General features: G+C 37.0%; 1 protein-coding gene across 16 annotated transcripts in view; it reads right to left on the bottom strand.

Moving 5' to 3' along the window:
- The window catches only part of LOC106081822 (protein lap4), a 704,386-nt gene that overhangs the window by 76,852 nt on the left and 607,261 nt on the right, over positions 1-20,273 (bottom strand). The gene's annotated exons all lie outside the window — the stretch shown is intronic.

The raw sequence follows: 20,273 nt of genomic DNA, 5'->3' as shown, positions 1-20,273 counted from the left end.
CTTGAATTCTGGAGCCACTAGATAGCGAAATTTTATCCGATTTAGCTAAAATTTTGCATGAAGTGTTTTGTTATGACTTTCAAAGACTGTGCTAAATATGGTTCAAATGGGTTCATAACCTGATATAGCTGCCATATAAACCGAGCTGGGTTCTTGTTTTCTGAAGCCTCTAGAGGGCGCAATTCTTATCCGATTTGGTTGAAATTTTGTACAATGGCTTCTCGCATGACCTTAAACATGCGTGTTTAATATGGTCTGCCTCGATTTATAGCCTGATAAAGCTTCCATATAAGCCGATCTACCGATTATGCTTCTTGAGTCACTACAAGGCGCAATTCTTATCCGAATGAACTGAAATGTTACCCAATGGCTTCTACTATGGTCTTCAATATTCAATTCATTTATGGTCCGAATCGGACTATAACTTGATATAGCTCAATATCAAAACAATTCTTATCCATTATTCTTTGTTTGCAAAGAACTCTACATATGCGATCCATGGTGGAGGGTATATAAGATTCGGCCCGCCCGAACGTAGCACGCTTTTACTTGTTTCATTTACAACAATTCATACTCTCTCAATGGGGTCATTCTCTCTTCATGATTCATTTTGTAGCTGATCGTAATAGTAATCCTATTTTAAATATTCGGGGGTGCAGCTCATGACCGCCTTCCCCATGACAAATTATTCTAATTGTTTTAAATCCAACTTCCGGTTTAAGTCTTGAACCCCTGGAGACCAATTTTTTATGTCGTTTGGCATGAACTATCCATAAAAGTAGCTAATGTGTATCAATATTTTTGTCATGGACTCAAGAGTGATATTAGACATTGTGCAGTGAATTAATAATACCGGCAGACCCTCCCCCTTACCCCAATTTTCAAAAAGCCAGATCTGGGAGATGGGTGCACCGATTTGAGCGAAATTTTTTATGTCACCTTATGGTATCTCAAAAACATGAAATTGATATAAAATTTTGGGGTCAAATAACCCGGTATTATAATAGGTATTTTATAGTAGAAAACGAATTTCGAGATCAAGTGCTTGGGGATCGTCTCACTCCATTAACTTCCCCTAAACCCAAATAGAAAATTAGACCAATAATGACAATATGGGGCTCAAATGAAAGGTATTTGAGACTAGGGCACGAATGTGATATATGGGGATCTGCCTCACCCCCAAATATACCTCCATATATACCCCCAAATATACCTCCAATCATAGCAATATAAGGCTCAAATGAAAGGCCGTACCAGCACCCCCAAACAGGACTTATTTTGTGATCATGTCAGTATAGGTCTCAGATAAAAGAAGAAAGTGAAAGAAGGCACAGCGGAGCGGGCACTATTCAGCTAGTGTCTTATATAATTAAACAAGTAACCAAGTACTTGTATCTAATGGTAAGTATTATTGGATACAAGCAGGGTTAACGTTGAGAATTTTGAATCGCACAAGAAGTGGATTAATCTTAAAAATGTCTCACAAAAAAGTCGTTTCCTCAAAAAATAGTCTCACAATGATTATTTGACATATTGTTGTGACTTTAAGAATATGTCAATGCATTTCTAATGGCAATGAAAATTTTGCATACTGCCCTTAAATGTAAACCGATTTCCACCCTTTGCAGGGTGACATTATCTGGCACTTGACCATCAGTAAAAATAGAGAAAAGTCTGCGAAGCATTCAATACCAAACAACGCACAGTGGGAGAAAATCGAAAAAAACTAATAAAAAATATGCCGTGTGACCCTTCCCCCAACCCCAAAACTCCTCTAAACAGATATATTCGAAGTTCATGTCAATATGGGACTCAAATGAAAAGTATTAGGCAGTAGATTACAAACATGGCATAAAACAATAGGTCCAAGTAAGAGGAGGTTGCCCACCCCCCAATATCCCCACATGGGTATATTAGTCGACCATGGCCATATGGGCCTCGAATGAAAGGTATTAGGGAGTACATTACGACTATGACATTAAAGTTTGCGTTCAAGTCTAGGTGGCGCTTTTAATCCTAAAGATACGTTAAATGGGTTATTTGACCCATTATGACAATATGGGACTCAAATGAAAGTTATTTGAGAGTAGAAAACGAATTTGATATCCAATTTTGGAGCTAAGTGTACGCCCTAAAGCACCCCCTAAACTGAACTACATTTCCGTTGGGAATAAAGAACGAATTTGATATCTATTTTCAGTTCAAAGTGCCGGTGCCGCCCCAGCCCCAAACCATCCTTCAAACTGTTCATATTTACCGGCCATGGCAATATAGGGCTCAAATTAAAGGGATTTGGAAGTGCAAACGTGCAAATGTTTGAGAAATCCATCCCTCCCCTAATGAGAACATTACCCTAAGGAAAAACATCACCACCAGGAACCGAGAAGGGGCAAATTCTCACACATCAATGAGTGCTTTCCGACTCAAGTTTAAACTTAATGATAAGGGACCTTTTTTTATAGCCGGCGCCCCGCAATGCGACACCTCTTTGGGGAAAATTTTTTAAATGACCATGCATGGCATTGTACCTCGCAAATGTCGCCAACATTAAGAGGTGATAAACACCGCTTTGTCTGATGTTCTCGACAGGATTCGAACGCGTTCAGCGTCATAGGCTACAATGGCATGAATTCAATATCCGCATTCAGGGCGAAGTGTCCCCACCCAAAAAAGATATTAGAGAGTTGAAGAAGGTGCAGCGGAACAGGCCCGGTTCGGCTAGTTTAATATGTATGTATGTATGGAGGCTACCGTAGCGCAGAGGTTAGCATGTCCGCCTATGATGCTGAACACCTGGGTTCGAATTCTGGCGAGACGATCAAAAAGAATTTTCAGTGGTGGTTTTCCCCTCCTAATGTTGGCAACATTTGTGAGGTACTATGCCATGTAAAAGTTCTCTCCAAGGATTGTCGCTATGAAAAGGAGGCCCCTTATCATTCAGCTTAAACTTGAATTGGACTTCACTCATTGATGTGTGAGAAGTTTGCCACTGTTCCTTAGTAGAATGTTCATTGGCAACATTTGCAATTTGCAATATATGTTTATATTCCCTTGAACTCCCTAATAGAAAAGTCAATTAATGAAATCGTTTAATATGTTTTCCCCTCTATGGCATATTGCATTATCCACATGATTTATTTTTATCTTTCCCCAGTGCATTAAGTCTAACAAATTTATTTAACATGTATGCATAATACATAAATGCTATTGTTTTTCATTATTAAATTTTTATTGTTGCATTATTTATTAAAGGACTTATCGAATAACAAACAAACAATGACAATGACAATGAAGATGAGTAGGAATTGACAAACAAATAAAAACCAAATTCAAGTAATCTGATTGTGTGAATACCAACACCAAGTGTTATTTAACAATATATCAATAAAATACTAGTTTGTATTTATTATAAAAGTAATCCGATTATATATATGTTTTTTCGATATTAATAATAATATTGATCAACTAAAGTTCATCGTATGTTATAAAATGCTTAAATCTTTAACCTTATATAACTAAGAACAGTATGGATTGTGGTGTATTTAATACAAGTGAAATTGAGTTAGTTGTTGATTTAGTTGACAGTACCAAAAGCCGCTTAATAAGAGATACAAAATTTTGTTAGTTTAGATACTTTAGTTACTAAAGATTACACATAGTGCTGCTTAATAAAGTTTAGTATATAATTTTATAGTTATTTGTTATGTTCCTACACATAGTGCTTTATAAAGATTAAAGTTTGTTTATATACTACTACTTGTTGAATATGGTAAATGATGTTGTTCTATGTAATACATATGTATTTTTTCAGATATCAAATGATTAAGTGTTAGTATTAAATGCTTATTGTTCATATGTCATTGGCACTTAGTTTAATTAGTAAGGAATTTCAATATAAACAAAATGCAATATATACTGTATAATGAAATTTTGAATTTTGGATGATGAATTTTTAGTTCTGAAGTATGTTCTTATTAAAAGAACATTGCAGGAAGTAACCTCTTCTTCTATGAAAATAAAATTGCTACATAATACTAGAATAAAGAGGTAAAACACTTCAAAAGTGTGCTGCTCTTTAAAAAACAACTGCTCATAAGAAAAACCAACTCTTCTTCTGTAAAAATAAAATTGTGATATAATACTAGAATAAAGAGGGAATACTCTTTCATACTGTGCTGCTCTATTCAAGCTTATGGTTAATTCAATGAAATTTGCATTGACAACCATCAGTTCTAGTTATATGCCTTAGTAAGTGTTGATGATATTCTGATATATCATTCTATAATGTGCTACCATTATTTAACTGTAAGGATTAAAATTTTAAACAGTCAATTTACCACCTTCATACTTTTCCACTCTTAAATCCTGTTCTCCCTTTAACCTACCAATAGTCATTAAGCATAGAAGGTACTCAGAGGTAGCAATGATTTTGCAATTGTGCAATGAATAACATCAACACTTTGGCCAGTTTAAGAAGCCCTCCCTTTAACACCCAATTATACATTTCATTTGTATTGTACTTGTATGTCTTTAGCATACACTCAACTCGTATACTCTAAAGCACCACCACAGCATGTTTCAATTGAATTGCACACTTGATTTTAATGCCTACAATGCTTGGGTAGGCAGTAATTTATGTTTGTTCTGCCACAATTATCGAATGCAATGAGTGCCATTAATGGGGGGAGGAGGGGAGTGCATTTCAATGCGATGATGTTAAGTACCGTACTGACCAACTTCATCCGATTATTATGCAAATATTAATACTCATATGCTTGAATTCGTAGTGAACATGAAATTGTGAAAACGTGTGAATTCAACGAACCAAAAGATTGATGGAGAACATTAATGTTTAAATGGCCAGGCTGTCAGTTCCATAATAAATTCCATTCTCCATGGTGATGCCACCAAAAAAAACAAAATTAAGGAAATATTCAAAACTTGTTGCATTGATTGATATGTATAAAGTTTCTAGTTAAATATTTTGTTGAAGTTCATTGATTGCATTGGTCAGTATGGACGAAAGGAATTTGAAAATATTTTAAAAATAAAAATATTTCTATCTATTCTAGATATCCGATCCATTGGCATATAGATTAAGTGTGAGGCAGCCACTGCGGCTATGCGACTTAAGGCGATGGGAGAATGGATTGAGGATGGGAGCAGCTCATACCATCGCGGTATAATCGGGGCGACGATAGGAAACCTAGAAGGAAGGGAAGAGGTTTCCGATCGGATACCTAGATAAACCTTGAAGTCGAGTGCAAGGCTATGCTGCCATCGGCACAGTCTTGGATTGACGGAACCCTAGTATTGGCATCTGGAAGATCATGTTAAACGGATGGATCAAAGCTAGAAGACAGAATGAGCCTGGGGGTCTACATTGAGAACACAGGGACTGAGATTTGTTTTAGACTGCCTGACCATAATACGATCCTGCAGGCGGAGATCCGGGCGATCACGGAATGCGTGAAGTGGTGTGGTGCTAACGCCAGGACATCGAGTGTGAACATCTTTACGGACGGTAAACAGGCCATAAGGGCAATAACAACCTAGAGGTAAGGTCACGAACAGTCTAGCAGTGTAAGAAGGAGATTAACGCCTTCTCTGAGGATGGCACAATCCGCATCGTTTGGGTGCTGCGCCATAACGGAGTAAGGGGGAATGGAAGGGCAGACGATTTGGCTGCGAAGGCCAGAGAACTGTTGTCAATAACCTTGGTTAAACCGAAGCCTTTCGGGTCGACGCAGTCCGAGTTAAGGGCATGGGCGACGAATGCGCTCGCAACCCTATGGAACAGCGAAACGGTCGGTAGTACAGCGAAAATCCTATGGGGGGATCCATATCGTGAGAAGACGAGGCTATTACTGAAAGAAAGTAAGAAGGAGGTCAGTATAGCTATTGGTATCATAAGGGGACACATAGGACTACGAGCTCACATATGTAAAATCGGTGCGGCAAGTGATAGCATGTGTAGGGCATGCGGGGAAGGTGATGAGACGTTGGAGCATATCCTTTGTTATTGCCCGGCTTTCACATCTAACATATACCGGCACTTGAATGGGGACATGGTAATTAGCACGGAATGCCTAACTTAAAATTTTCGTTTGAGGTTACTTTTTATACCCACCCCCATAGGATGGGGGTATACTAATCTAGTCATTCCCTTTGTAACACCTCGAAATATTCGTCTAAGACCCCATAAAGTATAGATATTCTTGTTCGTCTTGTCATTCTGAACCCCTAGCCATGTCCGTCCGTCCGTCTGTCGAAATCATGATAGAGGTCGAACGCGTAAAGCTAGCCGCTTGAAATATTGCGTAGATACTTAGTATCGATGTAGGTCGTTGGATTTAGATATAGCTCCCACATAAACCGATTTGATTTGTTAAGCCCCTGTAAGCCGCAATTTGGCCCAATTTGGCTGAAATTTTGCACGTAATGTTCTGTTATGACTTCTAACAACTGTGTTATTATGACCTTTAACAACTGTGTTAAGTACGGTCCAAGTCGGTCTATAACCTGGTGTAGCTCCCATATAAACCGGTCGCCCGATTTGATTTCCTGAGCCTTTACAAGCCGTAATTTTTGTCCGATTTTGCTAAATTAGGGCATATAATGTTTTGTTATGACTTCCAACAAATGTGCTAAGTACGGTCCAAGTTGGTCTATATCATGATATTGCTCCGATATAAACCAATCTCACGATTTCATTTCTTGAGCTCCTGGAAGCCGCAATTTTTATCCGATTTGGCTAAAATTTTTCATGTGGTGTTTTTTTATGATCTTTAACAACTGTGCCAAGTACGGTACAAAATCGTTCTATAACCTTATATAGCTCCCATATAAACCGATCTCCCGATTTGACTTCCTCAGTCTTTACAACTCGTAATTTTTGTCAGATTTGGCCAAAAATTTTGAACGTGGTTTTCTTTTATGATTTCCAACAACTGTGCCAAGTACGGTTCAAATCGGTCTATAGCCTGGTGTAGCTCCCATATAAACCGGTCGCCCGATTTGATTTCCTGAGCCTTTACAAGCCGTAATTTCTGTCCGATTTGGCTAAATTAGGGCATATAGTGTTTTGTTATGACTTCCAACAACTGTGCCAAGTACGGTTCAAATCGGTCTATAGCCTGGTATAGCTCCGATATAAACCGTTCGTCCGATTTGACTTTATGAGCCTTTTCAAGCCGCAATTTTTGTCCGATTTAGCTAAAACTTTGCACGTGGTGTTCTTTTATGACCTTTAACAACTGTCCCAAGTACGGTCCCAATCGATCTAAAACCTGGTATAGCTCCCATATAAGCCGTTCGCCCGATTTGACTTCATGAGCCTTTACAAGCCGCAATTTTTGTCCGATTTGGGTTTAATTTGAGATATAGTGTTTTGTTATGACTTCTAACAAATGTGCTAAGTACGGCCCAAAGACGGTCTATAACATGATATAGCTCTCATATAAACCGTTCGTCCCATTTGACTTCAATTTGTGGCCGATATAGCTGACATTTACCATTTAGTGTTTCGTTATGACTTCCAACAACTGTGCGAAGTACCTTCAAATCGGTCTATAACCTGATATAGCTCCCATGTAAACCGGTCTCTCGATCATCCTTGTTCAGTTCCTAGAAGCTATAATTTTTGGTGGTTTGTCAGAAGTTTGGTATGCAGAATAAAATTATGCCCTTCAACTAAATTTATTTTGTATAAATTTTTAGCAGAATCCATGGCGGTGGGTTCACAAGATTCGCCCTGGACGAACTTAGCACGCTTTTACTTGCTAGTTTTTAGAGAGCACAACAAGCCGATTACTGGCTTAGGTTTATGTCTATAGTGGCTTGGGGCAGATTATAAGCTGCACCCTCTTTTCAGCCCAACCTAACCTAACCGAACCTAAGAAGTCAAGTCGAAGGACTACTTAATATGGGAGCTTTATCCAAATATGAATCGATAAAGATCATTTGCTATTCCTAAAGACCTATACATATAGGAAGTAATGCAAATTTTGGTCATAAACATTCCACTAAGGAACAGGGGCAAACTTCTCACATATCAACGAATGCAGTCCCATTCAAGTTTTAAGCTCAATGATAAAGGACCTCCTTTTTAAAGCAGAGTCCGAACGGCGTGCCACAGTGCGACACCTCTTTGGAGAGAAGTTTTACATGGCATAGTACCTCACAAATGATGCCAGCATTAGGAGGGGAAAACCACCGCTGAAAATTTTTTCTGATGTTCTCGCCAGGATTCGTCATAGGCGGACATGCTAATCTCTGCGCTACGGTGGCCTCCATCAATAGGAAGTATCTGCTCAAAATTTCGATCGGCATTCGACCGCTATCCTTATTTCCACAGATGAACGGACGGACGGATATGGCTAGAACGTCTTTGTGGGATCGTATAATTTAATCTTCAGTTGGTGGCCACAAAAATAAAGACCTCTAGCTATTTTATAGTACAATGCGTATTGGAAGACATTATTGTCATCTCCTGTTGTAAGAAATATATTTGCAAAATTTCAAGCAAAAAGCATTATTTGTTTAAACACTATTGTGATTTCGACAGCCAGAAGGACACAACTTGGCTGGTTTAGAGTATGAAGATCATCTAGGCTTTTTGTGCTTAATGCGATAACTGATGGATATTTCGATTCTTCTTTTTCTTCTTTTGATGTTTAGTGGTTTTTTTACTAAGCTCCTGTTTGTTGATTCTTTCGATATTGGAAACTATGAATATATTCGTTTAAATCTAACCCTTTGCAACAATGATAACATGATTATTTGCAAATAAAAACAATTTTTGTATCTACCATTTTATGTTTACAAAATATATTAAGTGCTCATGAAATGGCTCATGGGTTAAAATGTAAATGCAACAAATGGTAAATAAGTGTTTTAATCGTTTATTAAAAAGATATAATGATGTATATTTCAATGCAAATTTGTTTACAAATAAACAACAAATAGTCGTTGATGTGGAAAACAATTACAAATATTGAAAAAAAAAAACAATACTGTTTACATAAAATATGCAATAATAGTTGAAAGATAGATAGATGTATAAACAAACAGAAAAAACTGTATATATAAGACAAATATCATTAAACGTATAGTAAGCATTAGTAAAAAGTGTATTTAAATCATAATGGTTTTTGCGTTTGCATAGTTTTGCTAATGTTCAACCATGATTACATAGCAATGATGACTTAATAGATTTTAACTTAATTACTGTAAAATGTGTTTTATGTATTTATTTATTAACATAACTGCAGTTAGTAGTCAACTAGGGTGTAAAGAATTAATTTTCTTTATGCATTTATATATAAAAGTAAGTTTTTTTTTAATAATAATATTTCATCATTGTACGTTTAAACATAAATTAAGGTTATTGTTTATGAATATAAAGAGTTTTGTTGCATTTTCAATTTTGCATGACGTCGGTGAAAAATAGAAAAAACAATCAAACAAAAGTTAAGAATCAAATACAATACAGTCAACAATTAAATACAATATGGTAAATATTTCAATTATTATAATTCTTTTTTATCTATTATTAATATGCTAATTATGACCATCTGTAATGAGGGAAGCAATGATAATGGGTGGGACATTATTCTCAAATGATGTCTTTCTGAGTCAAGTTTGGGGCAGGAGTCAGTGGAGCGTATGCTTCTCTTGTTATTAACTTCTAAATACAGCTTCAATTTCTGCCATGGGATTCCTGCATTCAAAAAAATACCACAAGCACACATAGACAAATAATAGGCAAAAGTTGGTGTTTGTGGTGCAGTTGGCATTAATGAGACAGGACGGGGAAAAAAAAGAAAAAGTAATGGTATATAAATTGCTGTCCTATATGTTATTAGCCATTAATGAATTGTATTGTTAATTAACGCCGTGTGTTGGTGGTGGGTGTATGTGTGGCAGTACAAAGCAAAAGGAAATGCAAACTCGTGCATTCGAAATTTTTCGCAGTGAAAGTTATTTTCCTTGTTGCTATATATGCTGTATAAATCAAAAAAATAGTTTTCCTCTCTATACCCACTCACTCACTGAATCACTCTCTTTCTGTGTTTACCTCAATTGAATATAGTAACTACCACTGACTGTGCCAGCTAGCCAGCCAGCAACAATCGTTGTGTTTGATATTTCAAAAATATCCAATATTCGCTGAAATACCATTTATTGTTTGAAAAGGAAATTGCAACTGCACATGGTCTTGTAAATAGATTTCGTTGATGAAAAAATCTGTAAACATGTGGAGGGAAAGAACAAATCGATGTTGTACAACATTTTTTCTTTAAAGGTTTCGCCAATGAAGTTATGGAGAAAAAAAAATCGTAGTGAAGCTTTGATAACAACTGTCAACATTGTCAGCTAAAATGTAGAATTTTAAGAGAAATCAGTCTATTGAAATCTTAAGGTTTGTACCTTACAACTAACATATTTAGATTTTTAGGTAGAAATCTAAAAAAAAAAAAATAATGCGAACCTAAATCGACATGGAACAAATTTGTTAAGATTCAGTTTACAAGTAACATATAACGAAAATAATTCTTTTATTCATTTTGTTATTGTAAGCAACTGCACATGGACTTGTAAAAAGATATCGTTGATAAAACAAGTAAGAGCGTGCGATCCACCATGGATCGCATTTGCGAGTTCTATGCGCGGTATCTCTTTTTAGGCAAACAAAGAACATTGAATAAGAAATGTTTTGCTATTGGAGCTATATCAAGTTATAGTCCGATTCAGACCATAAATGAATGCTGAACATTGGAGAAGTCATTGTGTAATATTTCAGTTCATTCAAATAAGAATTGCACCTTGTAGGGGCTCAAGAGGCAAAATCGGGAGATAGGTTTATGTGGGAGCTGTATCAAGCTTTTAATCGATTCAGACCATATTAGACACGTATGTTGAAGGTCATGAGGGAAGCCGTTGTACAAAATTTCTGCCAAATCAGATGAGAATTGCGCCCTCTAGAGACTCAAGAAGTCAAGATCCCAAATCGGTTTATATGGCAGTTTTTGAGGTAATGTATCGATTTGCCCCATACTTAGCACAGTTATTGGAAGACATAACAAAACACCCATGCCAAATTTCAGCCAAATCGGATGAGAACTGCACCCTCAAGTGGCTCAAGAACTCAAGATCCAAAATCGGTTTATATGACAGCTATACCAGGTTATGAACCGGTTTGAACCATACTTAGCACAGTTGTTGGAAGTCAAAACAAAACACCTCATGCCGAATTTCAGCCAAATCGGATGAGAATTGCGCGCTCTATTGGCTCAAGAAGTCAAAACGCCAGATCGATTTATATGGCAGCTATATAAGGTTATGGACCGATTTAAACTATTAACTTAGTTGTTGAAAGTCATAACAAAACACGTCGCGCAAAATTTCAGCCAAATCGGATAGGAATTGCGCCCTCTAGAGGCTAAAGAAGTCGAGACCCCGGACTGGTTTATATGACAGCTATACCATACCATACTTAGCATAGACGTTGGAAGTGTTACCAAAACACCTAGAGCAAAATTTCAGTGAAATGGACTAAAATTGCGCCCTCTAGAGGCTCAAGAAATCAAGACCCAAAATCGGTTTATATGGCAGCTATATCAAAATATGGACCAACTGACCTACACTAATAAAAAGTATTTGTGGAAAATTTCAAGTGGCTAGCTTTACTCCTTCGAAAGTTAGCGTGCTTTCGACAGACAGACGGACATGGCTAGATCGACATAAAATGTCACGACGATCAAGAATATATACACTTTATATATATATATATATATATATATATATATATATATATATATATATATATATATATATATATATATATATATATATATATATACTGGGGTCCCAAACGAACATTTCGAGTAGTTACAAACAGAATGACGAAATTAATATACCCCTATCCTATGGTGGAGGGTATAAAAATAAAATCTAAGTCAGGAATTGGCGTACCGATTTTTCATAAGTAAGCTCGTAGTCCTATGTTTCCCTTTATGATACCGAAAGTTAGACTGACTACTTTCTTACTTCCTTTCAGAAATAGCCTAGTCTTTTTACAATCCGGATTTTCCCATAGGGTTTTCGTCGTCCTACACTCAACCAAATTTGTTATTCAAAACAGCAAAAATGTTTGCTAAAACAGCAGTTTTTGTCTACTGAAAATGGCAATGCAGACATTAATGCTGTTTCAGAAAACATTGGGATGCCGTATTAACAAACATTTGTTACTGCTATTTCAATTAACAAAATCTTCTGTTTTGAGTACACAAGTCTGCTGAAAAAAAATGTGTGGGCTACTTTTTGTGATTGCCTGTTACTTGTTTTGATTACTTTTAGGCTTTTTTTTTTAGATTTTTTTTATAAAAATTTTATTGAGAGATGCTTTGTTGTTGTTGTAGCAGTGTGTTATATACTGGGGCGGCAGCCCTTGCCCATGAACAACTTCATCGGGCCGATCCGGTACGTACAACCGGCTGCCTTAGGATTGAATGAGATGATTTTAATTTGTGAAATATTACTGTAAAGAAGCTACCTGATCCATTCATTGGTGTACATTTCGAAAAGTGGCTGAGCTAGTTTTCATTTTTGTTATTACTCTACTTATGTGTACATGATTGGCATGGCCGTTTGTATCTAAATTTGAAGAAAAACGATTATTTAAAGTAAACATTCAGTGGTGATTATAAATATCCACTGGGACACACATTTACATTTGTAATTTATTTTTTTTCATCTAACATCCCCTTCATAATTAAGCAGCAGTCATTTTCAGCAAATAACAGAAGATTTTTCAGCAATAAGCCTGCTGCTCTAAAATTGCAGAACTACTGCTGTAATAGCAAAACTATTGCTACAATAGCAGCAAAATTAACTACTTATATTCAGCAGAGTGTTTGCTATTTTCAGCTAACTTTTTTCTATGAGTGTACCCCACCGTTTCGCTGTACCACAGTGTGACAAGAGTATTCGATGCCCACGCCTTTAACTCGAACTGCATTGCCCCAAAAACCTTCGGGTTAACCAAGTTCATTGATGGCAGTCCTTTCTCTGGCCTTCACTGCCAAATCGACCTTTCTTTCACACCCCCTGTTGAAAACAGATCTCAGTCCCTGAGTTCTTAATGTAGAGCTCAGGCCCACTCTGTCCTTAAGCTTCGATCTTCTGTTAAGCATAATCTTCCAGTTGGGAACTTTTGAGGACTGCTATTCGAGGAGCCTAAAGTCTTAAGTAAAGATCTTCAGTATTTCATAAAATGAAAACCATTTCAAACTTCTTAAACCCGCTGTTGGTTATCTTTATTTGTCTATGGCCGAACATTCACTAAAATCTTATGAAATTGAAATGAGAAGAGGCGCCTTCATCAAGTCCCGCCCCAAAAAGAATCAAATGCCATTTGAAATTAAAACATAGCTGCCTGCATTGTCAATTGAATCATAAACTAAAATTCTGTTTAAATTTGTTTTTGCGAAAATGTGGTCTAGGCGGTTTACGCTTTTGAACAAAAAAACAAAAACTAACTGACAAAATACCAATTCATTGTTTGCCAAAAGTGTTTGTTTTTTGTTTTTGTTTTTAAAAGAAAATATTTATTATTTATACCGTTAACTTATGTACATGCTAGGATTTTATGTCTTTTTTTTCGTTCTCTAATTGACATTCAAATTATGAAAGTTGTTAAGTGATGTTTAACAAAAAACAAATTATTGGCCCCTCCACACACCGGTTGGGGGAATTTGGAATATTTCATAGCGGCTCTTTGTTTGAGTTCATACCGACCAACAACAACAACCACAAAATCTGGCATCTAATATCACTAAAACCAAAATCGAGTTTATATTAAGCTTTCGAACATGTTCCATATGCTGATTTATGTTGCTCCCTCATTATGGTTCTGAATTTGAGAAAAAAGAAGAAAACACCGAAAAAGCCACAGTAGAAAATAAAAAAAAAATTGAATGAAACGCCTAAATTGGTTGGCTGATATAATCTACGTTAATTATGTGATATGTCGTTGATCCAGTAGTTGCCAATCAACATATCACCCAATTATGGATAGCACGAACTTTTCGCACACCATCTGGCCCCAGTAAGAACAAAACTAAAAATGATGAAAAAAAAAATCGATAACGTCACGAAGGTCATGGGTTAGATTGAATACTTGGAGAGTAGGAAGTAATCACTTTAGTTGAAATATTGTCGAACGCTAAAATTAAAAGCTTTTAAGTGTTTGACATTAGCTATGCAATTTTCTTGAAATACAAAATTCGAAAAACAAATGTTTAACGTCAATATCCAATTAAAGAAATCATAGATAAGAATTGCTTCGCTTCACAAACAAAGCGAAAATTTTTTATTAATATTCCAAATATTCCCCTGTTAATTAATTTTCTTAAGTCCTGATTGTAGACAACTGCAAATTTTGCCCATGAAAGTTCCACTAAGGAACAGGGGCAAACTCCTCACATATCAATGAGGTTAGTCCGACTAAAGTTTAAACTCAATGATAGGGGGCTTCCTTTTTATAGCCGAGTCCGAACGGGGTGCCGCAGTGCGACACCTCTTTGGAGAGAAGTTTTACATGGCATAGTACCTCACAAATTTTGCCAGAATTAGGAGGGGAAAACCATGGTTGAAAATTTTTTCTAATGGTCTCGCCAGGATTCGAACCCAGGCGTTCAGCATCATAGACGGACATGCCTACCTCTGCGCTACGGTGGCCTCCGATTGAAGACAGCTACATACTATAATAGTTGATAGAGTAATATGCCCACCAATTCTAGAATACTATTTTGGAAAAGCTATGCAGTGTTAGTGTAAGTTCAATGAACCATATACGAGGGTTGCCTTTTATATTTTTGGGATTAGATAACAAAAACAAATATTAATCATCGAAAATCCCTTTATTGTTTTTCAAAAAGTTTGTTTCTCTTTCGAGACGAGCTCAATGATCGGAGATGCAAATGGAAAAGGATAGACAACACACACCAACGACTATGGGATGCGTTTCGTCTTTGGTTAGAAGACTTTTCAACCATATTAGGTGCAATGGCTTCAAGGGCCTTGCGTTGGTATGTTGTATTTGAATCGTATTAATAGCGAAAACGCATCTATGATACAATTACCACATAAAACCACAATCGACAACCCTGTCTATTAGCTGTAATTTTCCCAATGCATGTATTTTTGTGTAATGACAGACATTCTATCTGTGACAAATTACACTTATTCCCTCCTACACATGATTTTGTTCATCTGATGGAAGCTATATTGATGGCTTTGAACGCTAAGACAACGGCAATGGCTCTACCTGTTGCTCCGTGTGCCTAGGTTCGAATCCCGGCCGGGCTCTGCCGATCCTCCAATTCTTCAAGTTTTTTGCCTGTTTTTCAAAATGTTCCCCATTAAGATCTATAAACTTTAGCATGCGTTTGAAACAAGTGTCGAAGCACTTTTTACACCCTCATTGAGGAATCCCCAAAACATGCATTCTGAACGCATCAACCGCTTCTTCATGCGCCGAAAAACGTTGACCTCCCATTTTATGTTTTACGTACGTGAATAAAAATAAGTCATTCGATGCCAAGTCAGGACTATACGTTGGATGACTCATCAAATCAATGTTGTGAGTACTCAAAAATGCATTTGTTTGAGGCGATGTGTGAGAGCTCGCATTGTCGTGGTGAAGAGTGATCCGTCTTCGGCGGTTGGTTTTCCCAATTTCTTGGAAGACAACTGGCAAAAAAATGGTTGTGTACCACTCAGAATTGACTGTTCTGCGTTGTTCCAATGGTACGATTGCGACATGTCCAGTTTTTCCCAAAAAACAGGCGATCATTTGTTTGGAAGTGTTTCGGGCGCAAGCAACTTAAGTTGGATTTGACTCTACTTGAAACGCTTATACAGTCGACTGCTGTTTACTTTCGGGCTCATACGGGTAAATCCACGATTCATCACCTGTCACGAAGTCATAGACGTGTTTCGAAGCATCGCGATCGTATTTTTGGAGCATTTTTTTCGACCAATCGACAAGAACCTGTTTTTTTAAGCGATTGACAAATTGTGTGGGATCCAACGCGAACAAATTTTTTTTGACAGTCAAATGTTTATGCAACATTGCCTTAGTTTGTCTCAATCTCACACATGTGGATCTTGCAATATCAGTTGGCGCACAACATCAATGGTTTTTGGAAAAATAACCGATTTTGGACGACCTTCACGAAATTCGTCTTGGAGTGAACTACGACCTCGGTTGAATTCACCATACCATCGATAAACACTGATCCTTGATGGAGTTTCATCGCCAAAAATTTAATTAAATTCATCGATGCTCTGTTGTTGAGTTAATCCTCGTCGAAAGTTGAAAAAAATAATCGCACGAAAATGTTCACGATTTAATACCATTTTTTGGGCGAGATGAATCTTTAAAGTAACTGTAAACAACACAAATAGCGCTCGCATGTCAAAACGTTCTGAGTACGTATAATCTCAAAAATATCAAGCTTTACGATAAAGCTGTCAGTTGGAAGATTGCAACACAAGGGTTGTCCAATCCCGAAATATAAAAGGCAATACTCGTATCAGGCGATTCTATTCATAATATTTACGATGTATTTGCGAAGAAAACAATTTGAAAAGTTTCCTATTCACAGCAGTAAAACATCTCTCATAGGCAGATACGATGTTCTACAGATGCTTCGACATCAAGGTGAACACCACGCTAAGAGACTGTAAAGGTTGTATGATAAGGAACAGGTAGATAATTTGTGGTTTGCATGGCATAAGAATAACTGCCTATCACCCAAGCATCTGTTTTCCATTATGAAATCAGCTAATTTTGGCATACAAATGAATACTCATTTTCAGTGTTGGGGGTGAGGCAGAGAACGCCGTACAAAAGCATTTTATCTTCACTTCTAAGGATGACCACCACAAATAGCCTACTAAATATACTAATACTAAATTGCCCATAAACATTGTACTATGGAACAGGGGATACTTCTCTCATATCAACGAGTCCAGTCCGAATAAAGTTTAAGCTCAATGATAAGGGGCCTCCTTTTTACAGCCGAGTCCGAACGGCGTGCCGCATAGCGACACCACCACTAGAGAAGTTTTAAGATGGCAGCATACCTCACAAATGTAGCTATGCGGCCACCACTAGTAAGGGGATAACCACCGCTGAACATTTTAATGATGTTTACGACGGGATATGAACGTAAGCGTCATTACTATTTTGTATGGCTCTGTTAAAGCTCTTGTCTATACAGACAAGCCCGCTTCAATTGACGCATTGGAAGACAACATTGAAGCATTTATTCGTGAGATACCGACCGAAATGTTGGGAAGAGTATGCCAAAATTGGACTAAGCGGATACACCATTTGTGTCGCAGTCACGGTCAACATTTATATGAAACTAGCTGACCCGGGCCCGCTCCGCTGCGCCTTTTTATACCGTCCACCATAGGATGGGGGGTATATTAATTTCGTCATTCTGTTTGTAACTACTCGAAATATTCGTCTGAGACCCTATAAAGTATATCTATTCTTGATCGTCGCGACATTTCATGTCGATCTAGCCATGTCCGTCCGTCCGTCTGTCTGTCAAAAGCACGCTAACTTCCGAAGGAGTTAAGCTAGCCGCTTGAAATTTTGCACAAATACATCTTATTAGTGTAGGTCGGTTGGTATTGTAAATGGGCCATATCGGTCCATGTTTTTATATAGCTGCCATTTAAACCGATCTTGGGTCTTGACTTCTTGAGCCTCTAGAGTGCGCAATTCTTATCCGATTTGAATGAATTTTTGCATGACGTATATTAGTCGTTTTTTCAACAACTATGTCAAATAAGGTTCAAATCGGTCCATAACCTGATATAGCTGCCATATAAACCGATCTGGGATCTTGACTTCTTGAACCTCTAGAGGTCGCAATTATTATCCGATTAGCCTGAAATTTTGTACGACGGATTCTCTCATGACCATCAACATATGTGTTTATTATGGTCTGAATCGGTGTATACTTTGATATAGCTCCCATATAAATCGATCTCTCTATTTTACTTCTTGAGCCGAAAAAGGACGCAATTCTTATTCGAATTGGCTGACATTTTACACAGGTCTCCAACGTACAATTTTATTGTGTTGCAAACCGGACCATATCTTGATATCGCTTTGATGGAAGAGCAAATCTTTTCTTATATCCTTTTTTTGCCTAATAAAAGATGCCGGGAAAAGAACTCGACAAACGCGAATCATGGTGGAGGGTACATAAGATTCGGCCCGGCCGAACTTGGCACGGTTCTACTTATTTTAGTTTATCTTTTCATAGCATTAAAGGAAAACAAAGGAAACTTTGTTCATATATTTGCTACAATTTGTTTTTATAAGAAAAAATTTACTTTTTTGCTACTTTTTTCAACTTTTCAAGATTATATTTTTTTTTGTATACAAGTATGTATCTCTCCATAAATATGTATGTTGGCATAACCAAACATAATTAATTATAAATTCATTTTTGTTAATTTATAACAAAGCGCTACGTTTATAACCGTCATAGCCATAGACAAATAAAAAAAATGCCTTTTTTTCTTTCTATAATTTTTACAATTTTGTTAACACTTTAGCATGACATGGCTAACATGCCAACTTAATTTATATTTATAGGCATTTATGGAAATCGAATCATTTAAGTATTTAACAGCAAATATGATATGCCATATTTATTCCCGACATATGCTTTGGGCTGCACAAAATACGTGTGTGTGTGTTGCTTTAGTTTTGGTTTGATATATTTTTGATGGGCCTTTGAAATTTATACAGGGGTTTTCCCAGACCGCGAATAGAGGAGGGTCCAAAACAAAAATATTTTTTTTATTAATATATGGAAAGAACTAAGATTGTAAATAAATTAATTAATATTAATGGAATTAAAAGCAGCAACACTAAAACTAAAAAGTGAACCCGTCCCTCACCAAATGAAGCGACTGACTAACTAAGTAACGCCCTCATTTGCCATAAGGTCGCTAACGATTATGGTGGGTATTGTTCCGAACCAAAAAAAAAAATCGAAATGGTCTCCATAAGCCTTCATTTACATATTGTGGTCTTTAAATAAACAAAGATGGTTAGAAAAACAAGAAGTGGTAGATGAGCCCGAAAAAAAACTGTTTTTTTTTAATTTTTGGTGACCAATTTTTTTTTTTCTCTCTAAATTACCAATTTGTTTTGGTTTTAGTTATTTTTTCTTGTTTAGTGCGTCTGCGTGCGACTGAGTGGCTAGTCTGCAATGGTAGAAGCCATGGCAATGATCTTCACGACGAAATTGTCTTCATTTCGTTTTCATTTCATATCACATTCGACTAATTTATGCCCCGGCCACACAAGACAAAGCCGCAAAGTATTGGCTATTGTTTTTTGTGGCTTATTGCCTATTCGTTTTTTTTGAAAATAACGTTTTTTTTCTTTGTCCACAACGGCGACAACCAAAAAGCACAACAACAGCAACAACAACAAAACAACTAAATTAATTTTCAGTCTTTGGAATGTAGTGTCAAACAAGGCCGTTTAGTTCCATTAATAACGAAAATAATAAAAAAAACAGAGCTCACCAAACAATGGCTCTGGCACCTATTGGAACTGGCTCATCTCGATTCGCATTTAAATCTGAGCGCAATCTCAGCCGTCAAATTAGACTTAGCTACCACCGCCGACAACATAGATGCTGGCGACAATGGCTGGATTTTTGAGTATAGAGTCCAGGGCTAAACCCCAACTGAATTGTGGCTACGAAAACAAACATTTGGTCTGCTTGTTGTCATCTGCTTTGTCTCTTTGTGTTTGGGCTCCCTGGAGAAGACCTTTTGTGTGCAGCTCTAGTAGACATTATCGCCCACAGTTTGCCCTTTTGCCCGGGGTTGAATGCTGTTGTTATGGATTTGTTTTTAGCTCTCTCTCTCTGCCCCGCTTTGTCAGGCTTTTAAATGCCGTTCCCCATTGAAATTGTATTGCCTGCCACCCAACGGTCGTTTCTGTGTGTGTTGGCCATAATTTATTTTTCTTTATTTTTCCATTAAGAGCAATATTTGTCGTCCGTAAAGTTGCTTCTTTATGAACTGACAGTTCATTATTTAGGCACTGTCTTTTGAAGAAAAAAAAAGAACAGGAAAAGAGCCCCTTTTCAATATTTAGATTTTCTTCTCTTTGTGTGTGGGTTGAAAACAAATAGCTCGAATAGCATGATGAAATAGTT

Source organism: Stomoxys calcitrans, chromosome 2, assembly GCF_963082655.1.
Source record: "Stomoxys calcitrans chromosome 2, idStoCalc2.1, whole genome shotgun sequence".
NCBI classification, from domain to species: Eukaryota; Metazoa; Arthropoda; class Insecta; order Diptera; family Muscidae; genus Stomoxys; species Stomoxys calcitrans.
This window is presented reverse-complemented; position numbering and strand designations above follow the sequence as displayed.